General features: G+C 34.3%; 1 protein-coding gene across 1 annotated transcript in view; it reads right to left on the bottom strand.

The window, feature by feature from the left end:
- Window positions 1-7,588, bottom strand: part of LOC105618731 (protein Wnt-6-like) — a 39,833-nt gene that overhangs the window by 31,242 nt on the left and 1,003 nt on the right. The gene's annotated exons all lie outside the window — the stretch shown is intronic.

Raw genomic sequence — 7,588 nt, 5'->3', positions numbered from 1 at the left:
GAGAGAGAGAGAGGACGTCGACAGAGGAAGGAAAGAAAAAGAAAAGAAAGAAATGATAGAAATAAACAAAAGCGATAGCGTAAAAGAAGGAGAGAAATTATTACGAGCATTGTGCGTGGCCCGCACGTGGTGCGTGTTGTTGCGTCACGCCATGCTGCATTTCGCGCAAAGAGAGGAGCCAGTGTGCAAGCACGAAGGCTGGAGGGCGAAGGGCCTCATTTCCTAACCGCGGACACCCGTCGTTAACCACCCCGTTTCTGATATCCGTGTCATTGGCGGCTCACTGCCGTTATTATGCTCACCGTATTTTGACCCAGCAATGATTGACACGCCTTGTGTCGTGACAAATCGAGCATTTCTTTAGCGTGCCGGCTTGCCAAAAAAAAAAAATCAAATCTGTGACATTACGAAAGGCAAACTGTAAACTGTTTTAAAACAAGTGAGCTTAATAGAAATTTGTTTTCAATGCAATATATTGATTACATTTTAATATTTAATATCGCAATACATCAATTATTTCCTATAAACTTTCTAACATATATTAAGAATGTATTTTATTTTACTAATTGTATTAATTGTATTAAACTACATTTATTGTAATACATTTGTTATGATGGTATTATCAACCCTTAAGAACCTGAATATGTCCTGAATATTTTAGGATATATATATATATGAGATATATGTTTAGGAATATACTGAAAATTTTAGAACGTCTTTAGGCCCAGTAAATAAGCGCCTAAAAATGTTGTAAACATATCCCATAAATTTATATTAATATTTTAAATCAAAATCAAAGTATCTACTGGATAATAATTATCAGTTCTTAATGAGAATGAGATTAAACAATAGTGAAAAAGACACAAATTTAATTCCCGCTGCGAAAAAAATTTGCATCTGTTTCAATTAAAATCACTGGAAACATTGCGGTATTATTAAAGCGTCGACAAAACCATAATTAGAGTACCAGATTCTCGCTATTATCACCCGCGAATGTTTTACGATTCATCTTACTGCGACGAATTTATGGTGAGTGTCACCATAAACCGACGGAAATGGTCGTAATTATAGGATAACCGACGAGCGGTTTTGCTTATTACAACCACCGTTAAATGACCGCTTGGCACTCCTGGAAGCAAATCCTTTGTACAAAGACATATTCGTCATTGTTCTTTTTTTTTTAATACTAATATTAACTCTCAAGAAATAAAACAATTAAAGATCAATTTATTCATATTAAATAAACTGGATTATATGTAATGTTAACAAATAACTCTTATTAATTCTTACTGAAAAATGCAGTTCTCGTTGGAATGTCATTCTACGTGTATGCATGTATTAATTTGGCATGCATAGCGCACGTGAATACGTACGTTATGCACCTATCATATTTCCATCTTGCAAGTACTGGAACATAATCGTCTCGGTCGCGAATGATCGAGTGTATTCGTGACTGGAAAAAGTTCGAGGCACTATATTTAATTCACAGAAATCTCATAACTGCAGCGACGAACGCATATCAAGCATATGAGAAATAAGGAGATGAAAAAGGGATGAATTATGCGTGTTTACTGTTTACATTGACACCGTATGACTGCAATGAACCTTCTTCGAATATGAACATCCGAGAGTTGCATCATCCATATAGAAAATATTTTGTGGCAAAAAATATCTGCGATATTTCATTCATTAATCACAATCGCATATTTATAAATGTCCAAAATATCTTTGCTCTATAAATTTCTTATTTATTATAAATACAATAAAATATGTAAATATCATATCTGCTAATGCTAATCTAGGAGGGAGAATTATATATTTAATTGAATAGTTAGGAATATATTAAATGAAAAATATTATCAATTTACGATATTTTAGATTCTGCTTGGCATATTCTGAGAATAAAATTCGTACCTATGATTAAAACCGCTTTAGCGCCAACGTCACTTCTCGCATATCGACACGATCAGTCACATATATTGTGTAATTATAGTAATCAAGAATTATTACGCTATCTGAACTAATAACACTCGTATTAGAAGCATGTCGTAAAATATGCCTTTCCGCGCAAGACGCGCTGTAATTATTATAGACAGTGTATAAGAATATGTAATTAAATTTGTTTTAATTTAATCTAATTTAACAGTTCCAACATTATTAAGTTCTATCTACGTTCGTGAATCTACATTGGCATAATAAATCATTAGTTGCAAGCTACCGAATTATTATCAGTATGTTATCAGAAACGATTTTGCATTCTTCATATATTTATATATACAGTGAGAATAAAAAGTATTCGTACAAGGAAATTTGTTATAAAAAAAAGTCTAATTTGTAGAAAATAAACATTAATTAGCAATTTTATACAATGAATACATTTTATTCTAACATAAACAAACGAGTTTCGCATATATTCCTGATTTTAAAAGCTATATTTTTCATCTGTACGAATAATAGGTACTTTTTGATCATTCAAGCAACACAATTTTTAATTTTCGCTTATTTTTCAGATGATATATTTTGTATAATTAGTACACATCTTTTTGGTATATATTAAGAAACATACAGTTTATTTTATTTTTTATGAATAAATTGTTAATTATCCAACAAAAATGATCATTAATTAAACATCGAATCAACGTCAAATTAATGTTGAAAGTTGAAATCATCGATTCGACATCAATTCAATGACTTATTTCTCGTTGGATAATATTTACTTTTTAAAAATTAAATTTTTTTTTAAATATTAAAAAAAAAATATTTTCTCTATACAAATCCTTTTTGCATTCACTATATATACATTCATATATGTAAATTATATATAAATATATGTATATTAATAAAATAAAAATATATATTTACAACATTGCCTTCTCAAATTTTTTATATTAAATATAATTTATTAGAAATCCTAAAATACAAAAAAATCAATTTATTTCGTATTTGCGCTTTAAAAATCTGAAAGTTGAAATCTCTCTAAAAGTTTAAACGAAATTCAGAAATATTATTAAATATCAGTAATTTAAAGTACATATATATACACATACCAGTTCCTTTAGCTAATGCTAGTTACTTCTTGCTCGTCATCGTCGATGATATACAAGCTTTCCTAATTGCATATACACGCTGGATTTTTTAAAAATAAATAAATCCACCTGCCGTTTGCAATCTACAGCTCGTAAGTTTGCCGATTGCCGATGCATACACGATCTAAGCGCATGCGTGCTCACGCACGCGGTGAGCGCGGTCTTATATGATTATGAATATACAGCAGGTGAGAGAGAACGAGAGAGAATGGTCCAGGTAGGAGCGTGGGGGAGCGGATCGAGTTGTCCAACCAGCGGGATGGTAGCCGCGGACTGCCCACCTCGGCCCATTGGCCGGGTTTGCGAGCCCGCTATCGTATTATCGCCAAGACTTGCCGTTACGATACATCGGTGGCCGACCGATCTATCGCGCGCGTTCTCGAACCTGTCTGCGTGCCACGCACCTGCGATCGATCGCGCGCGACTATCCGCCGCTCGATCGCGTCGCTCGCGGAGACGAAGCCACGAAGCAATGCGTGAAGGCGCGCGTGCAGCCGAGCGGGTGCTTATTAATGCGAAACGCGTGACGCCCACCTCATATGAAAATCGGAATGATCCGTGGCGTAATTGGTAATTATGGTAATCCTCTAAGGTAATTTTATGGAAAGTCCGTAAAAATTTAACGGAACTCGTGCAGAGATCGTAGATTAACGGCGAGGAAAAATCGTGAAACTATAATATATGATAAAACTGCGCAATCATCGGCTAGATAAGCGATGTATCTGAAACTATATTAATCTGAAAATATAGAGTTAAAAAAAACAGCCGTAAGCAAAGACATTCCATTAAAAATTATGTTTCGTTGCGCTCAATTAGTGTAACAATTAGCCTTTTCATATCAAAGTTTTTTTCTTTGTAAATATGTTACAAAAGATCAATCGACTTACATCTTGAAATAAAGAAAACTTATAATATATCAACCTTATAGATCTCGTCTACACAGTTTTAATATTTATGGAATAATTATTATATGCACATTGGCACAGATCTCGCACCTCCTCCCTTTTCAGAATAAAACGGCATATATATGCGCAACAGTTAGTTAAATGACACACATCTTTCAGTATTTTACCCTACAATTGAAGGAGAACGTTATCGTAATTTACAATAAATTTCATCTTAAGTGATACCAGAAGCTGAACTATCTGATGAATTTTACGATCCACCATATTGTTCTTTCACATTGTAACGAAAATCGACAGTATATCGCGTTCAGCACTTCGAAGAAGTGCACGAGTCGTCCAGGGACATACGATTGCTCGGTAAGAACGTGGAACCAACTCCGTATATATCCTGAGAGGGAAGAAACGCAGGCAACGGTTGCCGGAGGACGACGAGGGCGACGGAAGACGAAGAGGACGAGGGGGTTCCTGCCGACTTACAAATTATACGCTCTCAACGAGATTTACGGGTGACGCTTTGAGCGAGACCATTGTCCATCCTCGCTCACTTCTTTACCTCTTTACTCCTCCACTTGGTCGTCTTTGTCCCTTCGTGAATCGCCCATCTTCTTTCGGTTCCTCCGCAAGTCCCTTCGTTCCCAGAGGACCGCGTGAGAAGGACGAAAGGACGCGGTAGCGCGCGAGTAGAAGGGAACGAGAGGAAGATAGAGCAGTATTCGTCGCGAAAAAACCGAAGAATGCCGATCGACGAAAGGGAATCCGGTTCCAATCGGATAATCGGAGCTCTGGGTCCTCGCGGGCCCTACGAGGATTCGCGAGAAGAACGTAATGCGCGACTCGATGACGAACGGTCGTACGAGCGACTGATTTATGATATCCGCAATATTTTTGGAGCAGGAATAACATTCCGTAGGAATAAGGATCGCAGAAATGACATTTCGTCGATTCTGTAGAAATATTTATAGATTTTGTCATTTAATTTAAAGAATTTAAGTCAATGTGCTTAATACTCCAATAAATTCATATCAAAGCAATGCGTATTAATTGATGAATATTCTGATGAAATAACAAAGAATTTATATATTGCATACTCACAGAACTCATTATCAAAATAAACATATAATATACAATAAGTATGTTATTTTTAATAATGTCGAAATGTCATGACAAAGAAATAAATCTTCCAACTTGGAGATATAATCTTGCAGTGCATAATATTGGTCTAATAGATTTATAAGATTTACAGATTGAATTTTGTGGCAGTGGTATGCGCCGCGATAACTACTGAAGTGGATAAAACGGTGCGACACGTGTCTTCATGCGCGATAGTAGCCGCAGATTAACTCGCAGATGATGAACGAAGCACGCAGAAAGAAAGAGCGAAGAGTTTCCAGTCTGACCGTTAAGTACCTGTTATCGAAACACAAACCGTCATCCTCCTAATATATTTATCAAACACGCCGTGAACGACGGGTGCGACAGGTAAGCGAGCCAGAAAGCAACAAGGTGCGGACTCACAGTATCGTCAGGATACAGAAATCCGCCTTAAATCGGAAACAAATATTTAACCAGTCTCAAGAGGGACTTTATCCTCATTCCTGCGAAAAAGCTTCCTTCGTCCCGTTATAAATATGTACTCACAAAAATATTTCATTCTTAATTATAAAAAAATTTATATATATATATATGATTAATTTAATAATCGCTTAATAATCTTAACCCTTCGGTATTACTCTTGTTTTCTCACGTATCTGCCAGACTGAGTATTGTGAAAAATATCGCGTAAAAATAAATGTATTATAATAAATTTTTTTCAATCAAAACACCAGGTATCAAGAAATATAACGATAACAAATAACATATCTTCATTAATAAACAGATTATAGCATAGCAAAATAAAAAAAAATCTTGAGTATATTACATTAGGATTGGCATCGAAGTTAATTACGTAATAATTAATTTTATAATGGGTATTTCAGTATATAATTGAATTAATTTCATCTTGTTGATATATGCAGTTCACACTACGCTAGATACGATATAGTCCGTCTCCGGATGCTGTAATCCCGAGTGACACGGGCACGATAACGTTCTATCACCATGCAAACATTTACATAACAAAGTGAAGTACACAGCAAAATGTCATGTTACCGAGTAATTTATTATTACTCGTCGAGATAATTAGGATTCAACCGTAGCTACTGAATGTTGTCACGTTTTGCATTACAATAATTACTACATTCGATATTTTAGTACTTCCTCTAATTAATAATATTCCTCTATTCAATATTTCTTCTATTAATTGACGTTATTAGCGTAGTTTAGAAATAAATTAGAATAGATTATAGCTTAATAAGTGGCAAAAATAAATTTTCTTGTAATGGAAAATTTCTGGTTGAAAATGGATTCTTTCTTATCAATCAAAATTTCTCGTAATCGTAAAGATAACCAGATGTTCAATTATGATATATGACCGAAATGTTTATTGATATAATCAGAATCTATTGTTCGTTTATTTTCCAGAAATTTTTCTTAATGTGAAGTCAGAAATAAAGATATATTTAAAGAAGCGTTTTGCATCATCAATAATGAGCGATTTACGTAGCACAAAATGAAGTCATAAATCTCAAGACAGAGCTTGCTTATAAGAGCACGGATAACTACCAAAGGAGGATTTATAGCGCCATTACTCATCTTACGTGCGTGTAACGCGCGACGTAATTGATAACCCAGATGACGCACCTCGAAACTGGAGCACTCGTTAGTTCTTTACGTTCACCAAGTATTGGCGTTAAAATGCAACCAAAGCGACAATCTCGTACCCATATAAGTGTAATATTATAGCAGCGCTTGTGTCATGATTAAATACAAGTACACAATTGAGAATATAACAATCAATATTAGCGTCAAATATAAGAACGATTTGTCAAGAAGAATACGGAAGCTTAGTTGAGTAAAGAAGAAAAAATTGTAGTGAATAAATCTATGATGCTAATGAAATCGTAAAAAGCTTGCGATTGTGTGTGTTCGTTGAAATAAGTAAGATTTAAATTATGCAAAAAATATTTGTTCTATATTCTCATATTCTTATTTAAACATGGAGAAAACTACTATGTTGTATAAATGACTTATGTTTTTTTAACTCTCGTTTTTATACTACCATGTGTACCAGTGCCAAGGACGTGACAAGTTCTTCTCTCTTTATCTTATTTTTGAGAAACTTTGACAAGGGAAACGAAAACGTTGTTATTCCTATCGCAGACAACCGTCACTGCTGGTTAAGATAATCATTAAGATAATTTTTATTTTAAAATACTAGAGTTAAAAATATTAGAGTGAGAAATGTTTTGAATTCATAAGTTCTAGAGGATTTCACAAAAGTCTATGAACCAGATGTGATGAAATTTTTATTTGTGTGTGTGTGTGTGTGTGTGTGTGTTCATCTGCTTTTTATATGTGTACATAATGTGTGTCTGTGTAACACATTACTTGTAATTAAATATAATTTCTCGAACATTAATCGAAAGATTACTTATAATATATTATTTATAATAGATACCTTCAATTGGACAAGTACAATACACATACTCTCTCTCTCTC

This window comes from Atta cephalotes (genome assembly GCF_000143395.1).
Source record: "Atta cephalotes unplaced genomic scaffold scaffold00018, whole genome shotgun sequence".
NCBI lineage: Eukaryota > Metazoa > Arthropoda > Insecta > Hymenoptera > Formicidae > Atta > Atta cephalotes.
This window is presented reverse-complemented; position numbering and strand designations above follow the sequence as displayed.